Source organism: Canis lupus, chromosome 15 (genome assembly GCF_048164855.1).
Source record: "Canis lupus baileyi chromosome 15, mCanLup2.hap1, whole genome shotgun sequence".
NCBI classification, from domain to species: domain Eukaryota; kingdom Metazoa; phylum Chordata; class Mammalia; order Carnivora; family Canidae; genus Canis; species Canis lupus.
In genome coordinates, this window is record NC_132852.1 from 30,094,071 (window position 1) to 30,116,623 (window position 22,553).

General features: G+C 38.6%; 1 long non-coding RNA gene across 10 annotated transcripts in view; it reads right to left on the reverse strand.

Moving 5' to 3' along the window:
• Positions 1 to 22,553, reverse strand: part of LOC140604808 (uncharacterized) — a 33,871-nt gene that overhangs the window by 5,527 nt on the left and 5,791 nt on the right. For 2 of the 10 annotated variants that reach the window (XR_012007631.1, XR_012007630.1), the window contains exons 4-5: positions 20,443 to 20,601; positions 1,667 to 1,773 (exon numbers count right to left, since the gene is read on the reverse strand). This is a non-coding gene — a long non-coding RNA (uncharacterized lncRNA). Of the gene's footprint in view, positions 1 to 1,666; positions 1,774 to 14,320; positions 14,595 to 14,700; positions 15,203 to 17,371; positions 19,020 to 20,442; positions 20,602 to 22,553 lie in introns of those variants that run through there. The other 8 variants (XR_012007635.1, XR_012007632.1, XR_012007638.1 and 5 more) reach the window with 7 other exon arrangements.

Here is a 22,553-nt window from a genome sequence, read left to right on the forward strand (position 1 = left end):
TATAGCATGCCTAATTCAGGCTTCTTTGTGGAAGATGTGTTCTCTACACTGCCCGACCATTCAGTACCAGAAGGACTACAAATATTATTCCTTGATGAAAGCTAAGTTTTGTTTTGTTTTTTAATTAAAGCCGGGACTTGGTAAAATCAATGGAGGAACATGCAAATTATAATATCTAGTTTTCCAAACAATGAATTTAAACGTCTTTCCTCACCTATTACTTCAGTTTAGGTTTTACAAATTTTTCATCTAGTTTGATACTTATCAGTGATTTTTCTAGAAAGACTTAGCTTTCTAGAAATGTGTGATTTCTTTAGCTTTATGATGTCTTGCTTGATTTGAAAGTATCTTTTTATCCATTGAAGTGGCTATGAGCTGGACTCAGAAATGCCAAAGGAAAATTGGTCTTAAAAAAGTAGAATGAGGGATCCCTGGGTGGCGCAGCAGTTTAGCGCCTGCCTTTGGCCCAGGGCGCGATCCTGGAGGCCCGGGATGGAATCCCATGTCGGGCTCCCGGTGCATGGAGCCTGCTTCTCCCTCTGCCTATGTCTCTGCCTCTCTCTCTCTCTCTCTCTCTCTCTCTGTGTGTGACTATCATAAATAAATAAAAATTAAAAAAAAAGTAGAATGAACTAACCCACAAGGCATGTAAAGTCTGATTTTTGTGACATGGTGGTAGCACCCATATATTCACAGGGGCTGAGCATTTGAGTTTTGGATGCACTGATGTGATGCTATAATATGTAATGCCAAAGAATATGACTCTCACAGCCATGTAGTCATGTTTGGGCAAGGCCCATCCAAGTTTCCATCCTTCGAAGAGATGGAAAAATAAGCTTGTTTTATCTCTTTACACTCTGCTTTTTTCTAAGGTTCTTGGAGATTTATCACAAGCCCTGCCTGATTAATGGACAGTTTTAACCATGTTGACATTCTGATATTAGCCTCAGTACTTGGTTACTCGGAAATATTGTGACAACTTTATAGAGAAAGACAGACTATTCTGAGGCAGACATATAACTTCCCTAACCATGGGATCAATCTTTTTTGTAACTTCATGAATTCTTTCTGCTCTAATTCTTCTGTGCGCATCCAACATTGGCCTCTCAAATAAACCTAGTCTAGTGCCCTGGGAATTATTTACTTTTTCATTAAGGCAGCACAGATAGGGAAAGAATTACAGATTACCTTATTGAATTTATTTGAATTTATGTGAAATTCATCTGTATCATTCTGTCTCTTGCCCTTTTTTATTGGTAATTCGAACTGATTCCCAATTCTCTGTTGAACTGTGTGTTATTCAGCTTTCCGTACAAAGTGGAATTTATATACCACTATGCACTTTTCCTTTACGTTTATTCAATGGGTAAGTATCACTTAATCTTGTGCTTACAAAATTAATTTACATGAAGAACATTAAACAGCTCCCTGGGATCTTCCAGTGTTAAGAAAAATTACTTAAATGGGCTCCTTTGGAAAAGGAAAAATTACCTAAAATATCTCATTATTTGTAGGTTCTATTATTGTTCAGCAAATATTCCCTCTCCCTCCTCCTGCCACAGATTGAGTATAACATTAATGCTGGGCTTGAACACATGACTTAGCTAATGAAATATGGGAGGTTATGACAGTATCTATCCCCTAATCCCCTTACACCCCTGCCCACCTTGATGAAGCAACATGTCCCAGCAGAAAGCTGCTCTTCCATCCTGGCTGTAAGTAAGAAGATGGGGGACACTTGTGACCTTGCCTCGCTACCTGGACACAGCTGACCTGCAGACCAATGTGTGAGAAACAATTGTTGGTGGTCATAAGCCACTGAGATCTGAGGCTGCTTCTTTTTTTTTTTTTTAAGATTTTATTTATTTATTTATGAGAGACACCGAGAGACAGGCAGAGACATAGGCAGAGTGAGAAGCAGGCCCCTCATGGGGAGCCTGATGTGGGACTTGATCCTAGAATTCCTGGACCAGGCCCTGAGCCAAAGGCAGATGCTCAACCACTGAACCACCTGGGCATCACTCTGAGGTCGTTTCTTATGAAGCATGTTCACAGAGAGAATTCAGACTTGTTATGGACCAGCAACTAGCCTGTACCTCCCCTTTTCCACCTTTCCTAATGAAATTATGTATTGCTTTCATCCAGGTCTCGTTTTATCTTTATATGGTGTGTGTGTGTGTGTGTGTGTGTGTATGTGTGTTTGTGAGTGTATATGTGTGTGCATGTGTGTGTACTCAAAAGAGGATAGCTATAATTTTTCTCTTAGGACATGGGGCTGTAGTTCAAGAGGAACCATATCTGGACTTTCTGTAGAGGCTCATATGACAAGACCCTGGACTTCAAATCCAGTGTGTTTTAGAGTGTTCTCCTCAAGAAGGGTATGAGCTTATTTTGAAAGCAGAAGGAGGGGATCCCTGGGTGGCGCAGCGGTTTGGCGCCTGCCTTTGGCCCAGGGCGCGATCCTGGAGACCTGGGATCGAATCCCACATCGGGCTCCCGGTGCATGGAGCCTGCTTCTCCCTCTGCCTGTGTCTCTGCGCCTCTCTCTCTCTCTGTGACTATCATAAATAAATAAAAATTAAAAAAAAAAAAAAAAAAAAAAAAAAAAAAAGCAGAAGGAAAATACATCAATATTTGAGACCAAGAAGATGGATTGTGGTAGATTATATTATTATTCAACAAATATTTTTTTCTCCCCATCACGGAACATAAATACTATTGATCCCCACCAGTGATTGGATAAGCCATTTGACCACGTGATTTACTATGAACAGTGGGAATTGGGGGGAATGAATACTGTGCCAGGTCCAAAGGAGGGCTCTAAGAAGCACTCAAAGGTTCAACCAGTCTTCTTGCACTTCAGGTCTCCATATAATAATAGTGCACTCTGGATAGAAGCACTTTAATTTTAGTGCTATGGATGAGAAAGCCTGTCAAGTAGACCTAACCCAACAGAACTGTGAGTGAGAAAAAAAAAAGTGTTTGTTCTTGCAATCAACTGAGACTGAGATGTTTTTCTATGCAGTACTATTGCAGCAAATGCTGCCTGCATAAACTTTTGATAAGAGAAGGGCTAATGCCCACACGTAGTTAGCATTTGAACTAACCACATATCTGTCCAGACAGCATTATGTAGAAAATACCAAATTCAAAGAAGTAGTATTCTGGAAAGTTTTAAATAAATTAAGAATGAAGAGACAAGTTCTAAACAAATTCTGCTATTCACCCTTCATGAGGGATGCTGCCAGAATTCTGACTGAAGTCCATTGGTAATTCTTCCCTTTATATAATGTGCAATGGAATGTTGAGTCCACCAACCTCACAGGGCGATGGGCACCAGGCCAGGTAGAGGCAACCTGCATTTCCAGCATATTTCTTCTAGTAGATCCAAAGCAATCATAACTCATGGCTTTGTAAACATAATACTGTTGGGATATGCACCAGGCTGTTTTGTGAAAAATGACCACAAACTTCTTTTTCTAGGATATTTAACTCTAGGCTCAACCTAATCCTTCACTGTAACCATTTATATCTCAATACATAAAATCTATCTAAGCATGTGTCTTATTGATATAATTCACTACAAACTAAATATATGCCAAAAGCTCATTGTTTGTCTTAAATTTCACATTATTATCTTTGGTACAGTTATTGAATTAAACTGTCAACACCTAAAAATGTTTAAAAGAAGCAAAAGTTTAAGAATGCATGAGGTCTATGAATATGAGCGTGCTCTGGCTGTGATATCCGTCACTGATTGATTGCCAAGGTTGATTTGGCTGATCTGGCTAGCTAGCAGGGTGCTCTCTCTCCTGCTCTCATCACTCCCTGTGCGTCCCTCCTGAAATTGTGCCCTCAGTGGAAGAGGGTGACCTTCCTCCATGGAGAAGGACCTTTCTTCCATCAAGTGTACATGAATACCTGTGTTCCCCAGTTAGAATCTCCAAACAAGCTCTCAAGAATACATGCGCCCTAAATGATTATTTTATAATATAAATACATAATATATATAGTCCTCAACTTACTATCCTTTGACTTCCGATGGTGTGAAAATAATCCCCATTCAGTAGAAACTGTACTTGGAATTGTTAATGTAGACCCTTTCTTGGGCTGGCAATATGCAGGATGTCTCTCTTTCATGATGCGGGGTAGTGGGTGGCATAGCTCCCAGTCAGCCACACTATCACAAGGGTGAACAACCCACACGTATAAAATCATTCTGTAGCTGTACAGTCATTCTGTTTCTCTCATTCAGTAGAGTGTTCAATAAATTGCATGAGATATTCAACACTTAATTTTAAAATAGGCTTTGTGTTAGATGATTTTGCCCAACTGTAAGCTAAATATAACTCTTATGGGCATGTTTAAGGTAGGCTAGGGATGCCTGGGTGGCCCAGCAGTTGAGCGTCTGCCTTTGGCTCAGGGAGTGATCCCAGTCCAGGAACCAAGTCCCGCATTGGGCTCACTGAGAGGAGTCTGCTTCTCCCTTTGTCTACGTCTCTGCTTCTCTCTGTGTCTCTCATGAATAAATAAATAAAATCTTAAAAAAAAAAGGTAGGCTAGGCCAACCTATAATGGTCAGTAGGTTAAATGTAATAAATGCATTTTCAACCTGTGACCTTTTCCATTTATGATGGGTTTTTTGGGTGTTACTCTATTGTAAGTCAAAGAAGATTTGTGTGTGTGGGGTGTGTGTGTGTGTGTGTGTGTGTGTGTGTGTGTAACTGTTTCTCAAAAGGGAACATGAAGAATATACAAATTCCAATAATAACAGCAGTCTGGGTTTAATCTCAGAATAAAGGTGGAAAATACTGAAAAGGAATTGAAGAAGGAAAAGAAGCAAATTAATTCCTTATCTCATATAAGCAAAGAATCAAGTATAATTTTTGTTAAATTTGATAACATAGGCTCGAACATGTGTGGTGAGGTTCCCTGAATCTTCCCACTCCATCTCAACCCCATGCACAAAAAGCATACATAATGATCAATAAATGAACACAGCTATTGAACTGTGTGAATTATTTTTTCTATACTCGCAGAATCCCAAGACTTGAGCCCAACCCAAACACATTGTAGAAGAGGGAGTACATAAGTAGCATATGCAACCTGACCAGGTTCAAGGAAGAAAATAGAGAGAAAAGATGAGGGGGATCCCTGGGTGGCTCAGCGGTTTGGCGCCTGCCTTTGGCCCAGGGCGTGATCCTGGAGCCCTGGGATCGAGTCCCGCATCGGGCTCCCGGCATGGAGCCTGCTTCTCCCTCTGCCTGTGTCTCTGCCTCTCTTTCTCTCTCTGTGTCTATCATGAATAAGTAAATAAAATCTTTAAAAAAAATAAAAAATAAATTAAAAAAAAGAGAGAGAAGAGATGATCATGATTGGAAGACTTTCAAAGATAGGAGTCCTGTGGAAAGAAAGTCATTCAAGCAGAATTTTTAAAAATGTTGGTTCTTATGGTTGCAGTGTAACATGTTCTTCAGTAAAATCCAATTCCTTATCAAAATACTTCTGGGGCAATGGCCATACTTTTGAGATGATATTCAGGTGAGACAACAAAAGTAGGCACAGAAACATTTATGTTACTTGTCTTTAAGTTAAAGAAAATTACTAATAAAATTAAAAGTAAGGTATTCAGAAAAAAATTAATATCTAGTCATATGAGGCAGAGAATAAGACAAAATATTAAGGAAGCATAAAAAATAAGATTACAGAAATAAGTCCTATTATGTCACTTATGACAGCAACTAATAAACAGGTTAAAATATGAAGATACTTGAAGTGATTTACGAAAACAAAATAAACTAAAAAGTGACAGAAAAAGCATAAACAAGATGGTATACACAAAATATCAAACAAAATAGGAGTTAATGATAAAGAATCCAAGACACAGAACATAAAATGGACAAGGAGCCATTTTGTAAGGCTATTATGCACAGTCTACAAAGTCATATACTGTATATCATCAAATATGTAAATAAAATCAAATGTAATCAAATATGTAAATAAAAATATTGAAAATGAAGGGAACACAAGAATAATACTGATAATAAAACTAATGTTTATTGAGCATATTATGTGTCAGACACTGTGCCAACTACTGTATCACCACTACCTCCACCTCATGAAATAGGAGATTATAGTTTGTTTTGCAAATGAGACACTAAATGTTAAGGCCATAAACTATGTTGAGTAAAGTGACAGAGCTGAGGTAGATAGATAAGCAGAGATGATAGGTAAATAGATAAATATAGAAATAGGCCTGGGGGAACCTGGGTGGCTCAGTTGGTTGAGTGTCTGCCTTCAACTCAGATAGTGATCCCGCAGTCCTGGGATCGAGTCCTGTATCAGCTCCCCACAGGAAGCCTGCTTCTCCCTGTGCCTGTGTCTCTGCCTCTCTCTCTCTCTCTCTATCTCTGTGTCACTCATGAATAAATAAGTAAAATCTTTTTTTTTAAGAAATAGGCCTGCGTATATATTGTAGATGTGTATATGAGCAAATACGCAAAAATACTAAAATATACTAGCAAGTTGAAGGGGGACTGAGGTACATTAAGACTTGGTTGACTCGGGGATCCCTGGGTGGCTTAGCAGTTTGGCGCCTGCCTTCGGCTCAGGGTGTGATCCTGGAGTCTGGGGATCGAGTCCTGCATCGGGCTCCTGGTATGGAGCCTGCTTCTCCCCCTACCTGTGTCTCTGTCTCTCCGTCTCTCTGTGTGTCTTTCATGAATAAATAAATAAAATCTTAAAAAAAAAAAAAAGGACTTGGTTGGCTCTGGAATGCTCTTCCTCACCTTTCAGTAGTTTAGCAAAAAGCCAGCTTAGCAAGTGTGGGTGCTTCAGTGAAAGATCAGGGGCCCTCTGGTTAATTCCCAAGGCTGGGCTCCAAAGGCTCTCCTTTTCTTACAGAGCCTCCTACCCTCACCTGCAAGGTCCCTCTGTTGCATAGGTCACTGAGCATGTTCTATCCCTTCTAACCACCCCCACTCCCCCTGTAAATTGGTAAAGGAACCAGCAGTGGAGATCCTCCATTGATGTGTCCTGCTGTATCATACCAAGGTAGGATAAGAGAGTCAAGGTGATGGTGGCTGTTCTGCAACTTTTCTGATTCTAAGTGTCCATTCAACATTACCAGTGCCAGTCCACACTCCTTTGTGTGACAAAAATTTAATATATTGTCTACCATAACCCCAGAGAATTTATCGTAGAAATGTGAAGATGTTTTGTGTTTAAAAATACATTTTAGGGGTACCTGGTTGGCTCAGTTGGTTAAGTGTCTGACTTTTGTTTCGGCTTAGGTCATGATCTCGAGATTGTGAGATCGAGCCCCACATTGGACTCCAGGCTCAGTAAGGAGTCTGCTTGAGTTTTTCTCCCTCTGCTCCTTCCCCTGCTTGTGTGTGTGTACTCCATCTTTCTCTCTCAAAAATAAATAAACAAATCTTTAAAAAAAAAAGAAAAATATTTTTTAAATTCCTTTCATAGGTTGAGGAAAACAATAATCTCAAGGGATGGCAAATTGCATTTGATAAAATTCAAAGCCTGTAAAAGATCAGGAACCAGTGAATATTTTCTTACTACAATAAAAGAAATCATTTAGGAACCACAAATCAAAAATTTCAAAAAAAAAAAAAAAAAAAAAGACCTGCCAGTCAACATCCTAATAATGGAATGTGGATGATTTCCCTTTAAAATAGGTAATAGGGGATCCCTGGGTGGCTCAGTGGTTTAGCTCCTGCCTTTGGCCCAAGGAGCGATCCTGGAGTCCCAGGGTCGAGTCTCATCGGGCTCCCGGCATGGAGCCTGCTTCTCCGTCTGCCTGTGTCTCTGCCTCTTTCTCTCTCTGTGTCTATCATGAATAAATAAATAAATCTAAAAAAAAAAATAAAAAATAAATAGAATGGGTAATAATGCAAAGATTTTCATGTTTTTTTTTTTTAAAGAAAAACACTGTTTTTCACATTATTTGTTGTTCATATTACTTAAGCTTGTTTGGGAGATTCTAGTCAATCTATATGGAACAGAATAAAATAAAATATAAAGCAGAAATGTAAAATTACGAGTATTTGCTAATTACATAATTTTGTGAAAAATTCTGATTTCAAGTTCTTTAATTCAGCCTTGACTAAAATTAAAGGAAAAATCAGAGGCCACACAATTTTTGAGAGTTGAGTCTTTCAGAGATTAATATACTTTGGCTTTCACATCCCAGTGTTTCAGAGTATAAAGCACTCGAGCTTGCTATTACATTTCATAATATAGACAAGAAGAGCTAGAAAAGATTTAGACATGGTTACTTGGAAGACGCTAAACCATATAAAAATGAGGGATGTTGGGGTGAAGATCCTTCCGAGCAGACTTTTATTTATTCTGTATCTTGTCATCAGAATACTGAAGCATGACTAGTTTGTTTGCAAGAAGCTCTCCTCTGTGAATTTACTTGAAATTCAATGAAATAATTACCATATTACAAGACTATAATGTTTGTTTGTTTGCAATAGGAAACTGCTGTCTTTTCTTTTTTATTATATATGTCACATGAAGTCAAATTTTTAATGATTAACATACACTTTAGCTTCAATGATCTTGTTATAAGTACTAATTAATTCAACGAATTCATTAATTTAACTAGTAGAAGTCTTGCATCAATTATAGAACAAGAAAACTAATATTGATTGTAGAGGAAACATTTTAAAACATTTTAAACATTTAAAAAATGCAGAGTAGAATCTTTAAAAATTGCTTAAAATCCTTAAAACTGATAAGATTTCTAAAAGTCGGGCATATAAAGTCAAGTACATTTTTAAAGTATTTCCTATATACCAGATGTATCCATTAAAAATTTATTTTAAAATTCTTAAATATTAAATAGTTGTCAAAATATTATATAACTAGAATAAATTTTAAAAATATTTATGCAAGAACTAATAAAACTTAAAAGTTTTATTGATGGAAACAAAAGGAGAATTGAGTAAATGGAGAGGCAAAACATGGTCTTACATTGGTAAATTTAGATAATTTCAAAATTGTCTCAGATTAATTTTTCAATGGAAATCCCAATATTTGTTTTTTCTTCTGAAATTTGACAATGTAGAGTAATAAAGTGACATAAGTACCCAAGAAAGTTTTGAAAAAGAAGAACAATATAAGATATGGATATACTTTAGAAAACTATAATTATTAAAATGATCCCTTTCTAGAACAAAAATCATCAGATGGATCATTAGAGTAGAATAAAAGGCATGGGAACCGCTCATAAGATCACTGTCTGATAAAGAAATAATTTCAGATTACTAGATTTTAAGGAAATAGATGCTGCTAGGACAAATAATTAACCATATAGAAGAAAGTAAAAATCCCAGTATGTCAAGAAAAATTAGTAGGTAGATTAAAATGCTATCTTTGAAATGTTGTATGTTTCACATATATGTGAAAAAGAAAACGTAGAATCAAAAAAAAGCAAAAACCATTTGTGTATGTTATTTTAGAACAAGGATTTTCTGAGCATAAGGCAATGGATAAAATATGACCACATGAAGACAAAAATGGGAGTCTCAAAGACTGAAAAAGAAAAGGTAAAAAATATAGGCAACAAGTATGGCATTTAATATGCTTTTACAATGAAGTTGTTCAAATAAAAAAGGAAATACCCCAAAAATGTAGAAAGAAGTTTTCACGTATCTCAAGTTGCTAATAAACATAATAAAAATACTCAACTTCAGGGGTACCTGGGTGGCTCAGTCAGTTAAGTATCCACATCCCACTCAAGTCATGATCCCGAGGTCCTGAGACCGAGTCCCCCTTGGGCTCCCTGCTCAGTGGGGAGCCTGGTTCTCCCTCTCTCTCTTTACCCCTTCCCTCTGCTCATGCTTTCTCTCTCAAATAAATAAATGAAATCTTAAAAAAATACTCAACTTCAATATCAAACCAAAAATACAAACTAAAACAAAAATTAGATCCTATCTTTCTTTTATCAAGGTTTTTCGGATTTGAAAATGCCACCTACTACAAGGGTGCCTTGGAAAAGGCGCTTGCTCAGGGGGCTGCTGCCAACAGGAAAAATCCACATAGACTTCCAGGAAATACATTGCTAAACCTAACAAAAGATGAAAACAAAATCACATCCTTTCATTCAATGGTTTCAGCTTGAATAATTAAAGCGAAATACAGTCAAATATGTGGAAATGATCTATGCATCAAGTCATTGCAGCATTGTTTATAATGGTAGGAGTAAATAAATTAGTGGGCGCATATTAGAATGGTCAAATCAGTCAAGGTCTCTCCAGACTATTGGCTATCATAAAACTATTGACAATTATTTTAAAAATTTGACCTAGTTCTGCAGTCATAACATGTGCAAGATACAAAACTGTATAAAGAGCTTAATGACATATATACAATCCCTATTTATCATCACACTATCCTGAAAACAAAATATTGATAATGTTTATTACTGGGAGGTAGAATTATTGTACTTTTATTTACTTATCTTGATTTCCAAGCCCTCCAATAAAGTACTTTGTAGTGGGTGGGCAGAGTTTCTCAGGACTACTTAGAAGTATGAAAATCAAACAGAATAAATTTTATTGTCTTTCAGTCACACGCTCACTTCTAATATTTCTTTATTACCACATCTTCTTCCTTACAAGCTCCCTTTTCTACTGGATCATTGAGGAACTTAACTTTGTCAATAAACGCTATCTCAGTGTTTTCTTTCATTTCTTTTAGAGATTTATTGATTTATTTGAGAGACAGGGAGAGAGAGTGCGCACAAGCAGGAGGGACAGGGCGAGGGAGAGAGAATCTCAATCTCAATCTCGTTGAGATCATGACCTGAGCCAAAACCAAGAGTCAGAGGCTCAATTGACTGCACCACCCAGGTGCCCTTTAGTGTCTTCTTTTTTAAAAAATCATTTCCTTTCAGTTCATAGTGGTTGCTGTTAGGTTAATGTTCAAGTATTCAGAGCTGAACCTACGTCTTTCTCCTTCCCAAGATGAGTCTTGGTGTACCGGGAAGGATCTTGTGCCCTCAGGAGGATGGAGAAGGGCCTTTGTACCTTCAGTCAAGTCTAGACTTATTATCTCGGAAGTGATGATGAGGTGAGTCTCTGTCAATAACAGCCAGTTTCTGGAAGATGATGGCTCATCTAAGATCTCAGCTCATCCTGCTGACTTCTGCTAATATGGCCTGCTGCTGGTAAACACATGGGCTGCTCTCTCCTCATTGGTTGGAGCACTGCTTTAGTTATATATAACCTGAAAATCAGCTCAGATTTGCCATATGGCACCATTTCCTTAGCTGCAGCATCTCTCCTTTGTCCTTACAACAGAGATGCACACCCCTCTTCTAAGATAACCGGTATCATCAGCCACTTTTCACATCCCTTCACAAAGCAAAACAGAACTTTCCAGATGGTTTCCAGACTATGCAGGAGCCCAGCAAGTCTCTGAACAGATCTATTCCGGCCCTTTTTGCTGAAATTTGTCATAGAGTTTATTTTACTATTTGTTAGGTGAGTGTAGGATCCATGTGGAGAAAAGGTCTAATCCTCAAATCCCAAATGGGCAGGTGGAATTCAGAAAAAATAGAGAACACTTTAAGAGAATATAAATTCACCTCATATCAATGAGAATGGTGAAAATTAACAAGCCAGGAAATAACAAATGTTGGAGAGGATGCGGAGAAAGGGGAACCCTCTTGCACTGTTGGTGAGAATGTGAACTGGTGCAGCCACTCTGGAAAACTGTGTGGAGGTTCCTCAAACAGTTAAAAATAGACCTGCCCTACGACCCAGCAATTGCGCTGCTGGGGATTTACCCCAAAGATACAGATGCAGTGAAATGGCAGGACACCTGCACCCCGATGTTTTTATAGCAGCAATGTCCACAATAGCCAAACTGTGGAAGGAGCCTCAGTGTCCATTGATAGATGAATGGATAAAGAAGCTGTGGTCTATGTATAAAATGGAATATTACTCAGCCATCAGAAAGGACGGATCCCACAATTTTCTTTGACATGGATGGAACTGGAGGGTATTATGCTGAGTGAAGTTAAGTCAATCAGAGAAGGACAATCATATGGTTTCACTCATACGGGGACTATAAAAAATAGTGAAACAGATCATAGGGGAAAGGAGAGAAAATGAGTGGGAAAAATCAGAGAGAGTGACAAAACGTGAGAGACTCCTAACTCTGGGAAACGAACAAGGGGTAGTGGAAGGGGAGGTGGGCAGGGGGATGGGGTACTGTGTGACGGGCACTGAGGGGGGCACTTGACGGGATGAGCACTGGGTGTTATACTATAAGCTGGCAAATCGAACTCCAATAAAGGAATATGCAAAAAAATAAAAAAATTGAAAAAGAGAATATAAATTGCCCAACATTTCATAAATATAATAATACCCATTATACTTTAATGTAGGGATACTGTTACTTCTGCTCCTGTTTAAATTGCATGGGGAGTTAATCTCTTTATAGACCAGCATGAAAACAGAGTGTTTACTGGAATATCTAAACTCAAAATTTAGCTGTCCAGGTACAAAATTCTATGAGAAGCACACTCAGAGAGAGTGATCAACTTGTCCTGGTTTGCCTGGGACTTCACTGGTTCTCACAACATGAACCCCTACAGAACCAGGCAGCCCAGGATGGTTTGTTACATTGCTTTCTGCCTATATTTGAATATCCATTCAGCAACCTAGTAAAGGTAATTTCATGGTCTATGTTTCAAGCTTGGAATCTAGAATATTGACAACACATTCCCATCAACACCTTCTCAAAAAGTTCAGAATGAATTCCTCTCTCCCTTCCATGGACAGTAAAAAGGGAACAAAAGACCCTTGGCCTTTGATGGGCAAAATTTAAGATTGCATAGAACTAGAGTCTTCAGTGCTTGAGGATCACCACCTGAAACTGACATTGGAGATTTATTAATATACCATAGATTTGGCTGACTTTCATAAGGCTTTATTTTCAACTTAATTTTCCAATTTTATTGAAGTACAGTTGACAAAACTATAATATATTCAAATTATACAACATGTTGATTTGATGTAGATATAACCAAGCATTAACATTTTAATAAAAATTTAAACATACGTTTCTTTTATTATCTGCCTCTTTTTGAAAAGACGGGTAGGAGAGAGTGTTGTGAACTCCTAGTTGCTAGGAGGCAATGTGGTATAATGGAAGAAATATATCAGCTTTAGGCGAAATATTCCTATTCTTATCCCACTTGCAATCTTTTGATATTTTCTGTGTGATATTTAAGAGTTGTCAATCTCTTAGGACATAATTTATTTCATCTATAAAATGTCTCCTGTAGCTTACTGTGAATAGATACTAAGAAACTAAAAATAATATACGTAAACTGCCTAGCTCAGTGCCTGGCAAATACTCCACACTTAACAAAAGTGTGGCCCTTTGTTTGCAATGTTGAATTCTTGTTTAGGTTTTGGTAATTCTCTTCCAAATTTCACTCAAGGCAAGGTCTGTACCTTCAACATACTTTAGAAGCAAACTCAACACCTGTTCAAGTGCTGGGTATTCAGTAAATGTGGTGTTTCAGATGTAGACAATATTGAATTCTTTTTCAGAACTATTTATATTATGCAAGTGGTTATGGAAAATAAATAAGGGCAGGTTTTTCAAAAGGAAGAATATTGCCCTCTTTGAAGATCACCACAGTAGTTGATGTGACCCAACCCGCTGGGCCAAAATCTCCTTTAGACCCAATGTTTTGGTAAAAAATAAAACAGAGTAAGTATGCAGTAGTGGTCCATCCAAAAAGCCTTTATTTGATATAGAATGGACCTCTGAGTCCTGTTTGGAGCTCTTGGGAAGCTCACAGGCAGGCTAAATGGTATAAATGCCAGTAAATCCATAGATTTAGATTTCTCACCTGGTAGATAATGAGGTGAGTCATGGGCTTGGGGAGGTCTAAGGGAGGAGTATTGGGCACCTATGTTCCCTCACCTGTGTCTTTGATCTTGGGTATATCCTTTGCCTCTTTATTGTTTTTTGTTTGCTTACTTTTTGTCTTTTTTGGGTGTTTTATTTTTGTTTTTTGTATTAGGACAAAGACTATGCTAGAGTTTCTCTACTCTTAGAATCTGGACCAAAAACTATGAGGTCTAGTTCAACAAACATACTTACTTGTGAGGAAAAAAACCTGCTAAAATGTCAATAATTTCTACCAAAAGAATACTAATAAAGAAATAAAGAACAAGTTAGTATCATTACTCTCAAGATAATAAATTATTTTAATAATTCACTTAGTGAACAGTCACATCTTTCTAAAATATCTTAATTGCAAGGCCATCATAATATTTTCAGAAACATGTAAGGCAGTCTGAGGGAGGAGGCCATTTTCCTGAACTTCTTGCTACTCAAAATATAAAAATATTAAGAACTAAAAGGAATGATTCCTGAAATCTGAGCTTGAGACTTTATTTTATTGCATAATTTAGGAGAATGACATGGTTGACTCAGTCTGGGAAAGCTTTCAGAATTCTGGTATGAAGATCCTCTCAAATCCCTCTTCCCCCTCAAGACCTAGTGTCTATGTATTCATATTGGGGCACTTGGCAGCAGACGATGATCTAGAAGCAATCAAGTAAAGTGGCTATTAAAAGCTCACAGGCTTACTGGAGGGAGAAAAATGACTTTTGCTAAAAGCTAAATCTCTAAATATCCCCGAAGCTATTTCCCTCTTGACCTATACGTGTGGCCCTCTATATGCATATTCACAGTTTTCCCCTGATGTGTGTGTGCGTGTGTGTGTTTTGCAATAATCTTTGCACACATTTAAATTTAACACTTGATGAGCACTTAAATGGCTGAGTTAAACAAGAAGTCACTTGAGAAATTTTGGCTCCTTGCCATTCCTTGGGATTTCATCAGTCAGAGAATAATGTGCAGGACAGAAGCCAACCTCTAATTGTTTTGTTTAATTAGACCATTTAGATGACTAAGCCAGCCTGGAGACCCTGTTTCTCTGCTCCTCCTCACCTGGATAGGATGGCTTATGTTGGAGTCCATTTCTCCAGAACCTCTGGGATTTTGGACCATGGAATTGAAATGAAGATAAACTCAGGCCTTCACACTATTTGACTTTGATTTCGGAATTTTCAAGAGCATTTCTTAGGTAGTTCTTCATTTTCCCTTTTGTTCTGCCCATGATGTGTAAGAACTGATCTTTTCCATTTTGCTGTCAAGCAGAAGGTTGATAGTCACCATGAATCCATAAAAAGCTTGTCGCCTTTCAGTGGTGGTGCATTTATAGATATTTTGAGGGCAAAGGGAATGGGTATTATTGATGGATCCTCCTCTCTGCCACCTGATAGACAAGAGAGTCTTCAACTGTCAAATGATCATAAACTTGCAATGATAATGGAAAATAGGATTTTTAAAATTACATCTGGAGTAGCTTTGATAGACTGGATCCTCTGGAAGTCATTGGGTAATAACTGCCCTACTACTCAGGAACAGCAGTGTTTGCCTTCCCCTCATGTCGGAGATGACTTTACAGGGCTGATGTGAGCCTATGCCTTCTCTGAGCTCCAATAAGAGGCGCAAATGAACAGTTGGAAGACTTGCAACTTGGCTTGGCCAAATGTGATGAGTTCTTTTTATCACCATTTTAAAATAGCTCCTCGATATTCAACCAAATGTAACCTAAATGTGTTTGAATATTGGAAAGGGAGCAACGGGTGAATGAGGCCAAATCCTCAGGCAGGTTGCTAATGGGATTAGGGAATTCAAGATCCCTCATAAATTCTACTGGCTTCTCTGTGGTGGGAACACAGATTTGAATTACAGGCCAGGAGAGGCTGGAGGGTTGCTCAAGGAGGGCTTTCTCAATAAGCTTTCCCCACTGTTTCCATAGAAACAGAAGTTTTACCTTCTAACTTGAGTATATGCACCCTGAATACACAAAGATGAGGCCTTAGATTGTGAATCTTATTTTCATAAGGTGTCAGATTCAGAAGGTACCTTTCCCACCATGTGGCCCAATTCCTGCACCTTGGAGAATTGACAAGATTTGCCCAAGTGCATGCAACAGAGCTAGTTAATGGAACTGGGCTACAGGGTTTTCACCCACTGCCTAAGTATCAGGTTGTTTTTGTTTTGTTTTGTCATGTCCTATCCCCACTGTAATGGCAGCTGAACTCCCGGTTACTTCTGTGATTTTGCACAAGCTAGGAAGGACTTGTGGGTATAGGTCTGTGTGTGCTTGTGTCCTCATCTATGCATCTTGTCCAGGTTCCTGTGAGTAGTGATCCCAACATCAACAGCATTCTCCAGAGTGAGCCAACCTCAGCAATTATTTTACTACCCAACCTTACTACTTGGTCATGTGAGGAGCTGATGTTCCTCAGGTCGTAAATTATGTTCCTTATAAATCTCAGTGATTTACTGACATGTCGGTGGCACAAAACTGATTTCCCCAGAGGGTAGGCAGTAGACAATAGTAACTCCTCCTTCATCAGGAAAGATAAATGAGTCTATTTTTTTTTAATTTTAAGATTTTATTTTTTAAAGTAATAGAGATTACTTTACACCTAACATGGGGCTTGAACCCACAAACCTAAAATCAAAAGTTGTGTACTCTACTGACCAAGCCAACCAGGCACCCCTATGAGGCTCTTCTCTGTCTCCAAAGATGGGAAAATGGTACCATGGCCATGGCAGCCAATCACCATTTCAATTTCTCTCCTGCCAGAGGACAGGACCACACTGTAGTCAGAATCAGGCTCTAATACCCAAAGATACATAATAGAATGATAACAAACTTATGTTTGTTGAGGCCTCAAGAAGCCAAGTATTGCGCTAAACATTTTAAATATATTATCGTATTTAAAAATCTTGACCATAAAATCTTAAAAAAAAAAAAAGTGGAGAGGGTGGGTGCCTGGGTGGCTCAGTGGTTGAGTATCTGCCTTCAGCTCAAGTCATGGAATCTAATCCCACATAGGGTTCCCCATAGGGAGCCTGCTTCTCCCTCTGCCTATGTCTCTGCCTCTCTCTCTCTGTCTCCCATGAATAAATAAATAAAATCATAAAAAAGTAGAATAAAATAAAAATCTTCATCATAGCCTAAGTCTTTACCATTTCGCAGTTGAGAAAGTAAGGCTCACAATAGTTGATTCTTTTGCTGAAGGTCTCTCAGCAACAGAGCTGGCATTGAACATGGGCTGCTTGACCTCAAATCCAACGTTTGGGACCACCACACTCTGCCTTGAGAAATTGTTGCTCTAGGGTTCTGATCTCACAACTAAGGGCATGCAAACCCAGAAAGACAGCACAGTAAAAAAAACTGGTCCCATGCTGTAGGTAGGGTGGATAGGTTGCCCCCCCCTCCCGCCCAGGTATCAGTTGGGGCACATCATCTGTGCCCTGTAGCCTTTGCTTCTCATCTATAAAACTGAGATGTTCAATCATTTGATTTCTAATGACCAACTTTCTGGAGTTCTAACTTGCTGAAGTTAATCTGTAACTGAGGTCAGGGCAAAAGGCAGATCACCAGACCCTGAGCTCAGTGTTGATGCCACAAAATGAGATCAACTGCTTGCTTATATGAAACAACTGACAAAACATAGGTGTGAGACTGAATTGTGAAGAAAATGCATTTATAGATCATGTAATTAAATCTCATATTACTTTTTCTTGTTGTATGATACTTACTGAATAAAGAGATACTCAAAAAAAATTTAAAAACATATAATTATAATATAACTCTACCACATTTCAATCACATATAATAGTTGGGTAAATATATTTCCAGGCTCCCCTCCTCCCCTGTTTCAATATTCCTATATGCAGGATTTTTTAAAAAAACAAATATGGGGTATTATGTAACCTGCCTTCAATTCCTCATATGCAGTACAGTTTTTCTTGTTCATACTCTAAAATGTACAACACAGCCACAATAGCTGTATAGTATTCCATGGCATGAATGGCAAGTAATTGATGTAACCTCTCCTTTGCTCCCATTGAAGAAATTCTTTTTAATTAGGAATAACTTGACAGATATTCTTAGAGCTAAATATTTATACAGGTACTGTTTTCATTGGGATAAAAGAACATGAAAGAAATGCTACATTAAAGAAGACTTTAGATACAAACTGTTAAGACCTCTCAGAATGATTAATTTGTTTTCATTTTCAGCAATGGCATCTGGGAGTGCCTGTTTTCCCAAATCCTCATCAAAGCTAGGCATTCCTTGAACAAGTACCAACGAACCACCATTGACTTCTCGGTGCATGTTCCAGGCAGGAACTCTTGCTGCTAGAGCACAGCCAGACTACCTGGGAGGAACTGGGGTTCTGCCCCTTGCTTTTTGCCAAGGTGACCATTGGCAACTAACTTAACTTCTCTGTGTCTATAAGATGGAGCCCATAATAGGAACCTGACCCTACAATTCCGATCTTAGCCCATTTTTATTTTTTTAAGATTTTATTTATTCATGAGAGACACGGAGAGAGAGGCAGAGACATAAGCAGAGGGAGAAGCAGGCTCCCTGTGGGGACCCAGATGTGGGACTCGATCCCGGGACCCCGGGATCACACCCTGAGCCAAAGGCAGACGCTCAACCACTGTGCCATCCAGGCCTTGCCAGCCCATTTTTATAATTAAATATTCTTCTTTTTCTTTTCTTACTTAATGAGAATATTTTATATGTTCTTACTTAATGAGAATATTTTAAATGTTCTTTGCTTCTCATATATTGCAAATAATCACTGTATTTTCAATTGAGAACATGGAGGCCTCCAAAAGCGCTTTCTCTTCTAAGCTCACACCTAGGTCTCATGTTTTCATTCCTTCATCCTAACAGTTTTTCTCTTTCTTTCTCTCTTTCTTTCTTTCTTTCTTTCTTCTTTCTTTCTTTCTTTCTTCTTTCTTTTTTTCTTTCTTTCTTTTCTTTCTTTCTTCTTTTCCTCTTGGTGATTTCCTCTTTTTCCTTCATTCTCAGTCCATATCTGACTTAGATACATAAAATCATAGCTGGTGAACACGGCCTTCTGCTGAAAAAATAATTTCAAGAAAATTATAGGGGCACCTGGGTGGCTCATTGGTTAAGCATCCAGGTCTTGATTTTATCTTTGGTCATGATCTCAGAGTCGTGGGATGGAGCCCTGCAACAGGTTCTGTGCTCAGCACTGTCTGCTTGTCCCTATCCCTCTGTTCCTGCTTTCTCTCTCTTTCTCTAATAAATAAATAAAACCTTAAAAAAAGAAAATCACAAAAATAACTGATCATTTCAGGTGTTTACCTCTATTTGTCTTTTATGATTCAGTTCATGCTTTCTAAAACTTGTTCTAACTCTACCCCTCTGGTTTCCACTTGAGGGAGGCAAGCATGTGTCCCAGGATCTTCACCCCTCTGATACAACCTTCACACCCTGTATAACACCTTCTGCTTGAGTGTGGATGGGGCTTCTATGTATGAAGGGACTTCGTTCCTATGATCAAGTCATATTATATATATCCCAAATGTGAAGGGATTTTGTAGATGTAATTAAGATCTCAAGTCAGATATCTGATTTGGGATTTATTGAAAGGGAGATTATCCTAGGTGGGCCTGAGTTAATCAGTGAAAGCTCTTTTTAAAAAAAGGGACTGGGCCTTCTTGAAGAAAGTGATTCTCCTGCTGACTTTGAAGCAGTAAGCTGCCATACTTGTGGCGGGGGGGTGGGCACATGGCAGGGAACTGGAGGACCTCCAGGAGCTGAGACCAGCCCTCACTGACAGCCAGCAAGAAAGCAGTACTTCAGTCCTACAACGACAAGGAGCTGGATTCTGCCAGCAACCGCATGAGCTTGCAAGAGACCACTAAGCTTCAGAAAAAACTGCAGCTTGACCAACACCTTGACTGCATCTTTGTGAGGCCTGGAGCTGAAGAACTGTGTGAAACACACAGGAATTCCTGACCCATGGAAATAATAAATGTACATTTTTAAGCCACTAAATTTGAGATAATTTGTTACATAGAGATAGAATTCATACGACCCCACCCTGCAGACTTCTTTTCATAGAGTGCTTGTTTCTTCTCTATGCTTCCACCGAAGTTGTATACTGTGATAATGCACTGACCCTGTTTCATTGAAATTGTCTCACTGCATGTTGTTCTCCCTCAGCAAATTGTGGGTTCTATGAGAGTTAAGAAGCCACATTTCCCTCACCTTCCTGTCCTTGGAGTCCAAAAGGCATTTGGAGAATGCTGAGCCAGATCCCCATGCTCAGGATGAGAATTAGCAGAACTACATATCCATGGCTGACCAAGGATCTCTGGCCAGCAGCATCTTTCATACAGAGTTAAGAACACTTTTGAGCATTCACATAGCTCTAAACTTAGCAGCGCTACAGTAGAGGTGTGTTTTGTCATTGTTGCTCTTGCTACTGTGGCTGTTGTTTCTTTATTGTTTAAGCATAGAGAAAGGGCACCTACCTTCCAGTGTCTTGCACCAATTCACCATGTGATCTTGGGTATGCCATCTGACCTCTCTGAGCCATACTTTCCTCATCTGTAAATGAAATATTTGGACTCACTGGATGATCTCTACGACCATTTAATTTCCAGCACTTTATACTCCTGTGAGACTTCAAACTGCAGAATACATATATTTGAAAGAGAAGAAGAAAAAGCACTAAGAAAAAGAGTTAAACACCATACTCCATTAGACTTAATTTATACCTGGGGGCTTCTTACTCAAGGAGGAAGAGAAACAGCAAAAACCAAAAATAATTATGAAAACATCAAAATAACCTTCACTCAATAAGACTACATGCAGGATAAGAGCATCTCAAGTCTTTTATTAAATGGGTTAAGACATTCGTTACTCTGGTCATCTGTAATCTGGCTTTTCAGATACAACGAAAGCAGTGGAAGAACTCTGGGTTTTAAAAGGAAGGATAAGAAATCATGAAGCTGATGCCTCTGTTGTGTTTATTCGGAGCCAGAGTCCTTCCCATTTAGCTCATTTCTGTATGAAAATGAAAGTAATCTGCCTTAGTGCATGAAACCATTAGCTAGTTTTTCAAAGTGCTGCATTTCATAAAGGTCACAGAGGGCCGCCCCAGAGGCAACAGGAATTTTGCAAGTGATGTGTGTCACATTTGCATATGATAATTAGTTTCTCTATAAATACAATTTGTTCTGCAGATTAACATTTTGTGTCCTCATTAGATAGCAAACATTTCCATATTAAACCCACAAAGCTGCCAGATTTGGCTCTGCTTGCATTGCACGATAGCATTTATACCTCTGTTTATACTGATGCCAATTAGTAGTGTTAAATCTTGGAAGAATAAAGGAGATCACTAATGCTATTAATATAAATAGTAATAATAATGCCGAGAAGATTCTGCAAACCTTGTTAACTTCCAAGATCATTAGCAATAAAGTAGATCTCGGTTGTAAATGGCCATGTTTTTAGGCACATAAAGTATTAGTTTGTCTGGAACACTTTCCTCTGTATACTGAAGTCTGCCCCTGGCTTAGGTCCTGAGTCTGTGGGCTGTAACATGGAACTTGCAATTAAAATACTGTTTCCAAAAAAAAAAATAAGATAAAATAAAATACTGTTTCCTTTTGCTTAAATGCTTTAGTAAGGAAACAATAGGAAGTCAGAGGTGCTTTATCCAGGAGAAATAACAATTTGCTTATTTTCAGCTCAGTGCTGTGCTGGTTTGCTCTACAGTTTCTGAAGCCAATTTCTTAAAAGTGAGGAGGTGAGGTATTTTATGGTTCCATAAAAGGTTTTTTAAAAGCAGGACACCCCAAAATTCCTTGTGGGCAGATTCAGTTTTCACTGGACCAGAAAGAAAAGTTCTCTGGTGAGGGGAACACGCAGGGACACAAGAAGATAGTGATGGGTCTCATCTCCTTCATCACTCTTGACTTGATGCTTAATGGAGGAGGCTGCTTCAGATAAACAGCCCCTGGTGAAGTGCTAGTCCTGCGCCTGAAATGGGGGGCTGCACGGACCTGAAGACCAATGGTCACTTACCCCCAGCTCTGTGACAGGCAATGGAGGATCCCGTAGTCACTGTTGATAAGGACAGTTTCTGCAGAAATCAACTAGCTTGTCTTCTCTGCATAAGGTTTTGGTTTGGTTTGGTTTGGTTTTTGTGTGTGTGTGTGTGTGTGTGTGCGTGTGTTTACTTTTTTGTTTTTTGTTTTTGTTTTATATGATGTGCTATATGTACGTATTAGGTTCAGCAATTTTTTTTTTTTAAAAAAAGCTTTAGTTAAAGCACCAAACACATTTGACTCAAATGTAAACGCTTTCCTATTGAACTTTGGGCTGTGATACAAGGAAATTTTACTACAATACATAATTCTATATCATTTGAGAAATCAGGCTTGAAGTTAGAAGTAGCTTTGCTTCACAGCTCTGCCATTTACTAGCACTATAATTTTGGATATGACGGAGCCACTATATTTTACTTTTCTCATCTGTAAAATGAGAACAAGAACTGTACCTGCCTCAGAGGATTATTACAGGGATTGAATGGGTTGCCTGGGTGTCAGTGCAGTGCCGGGGCCATAGGCAGACT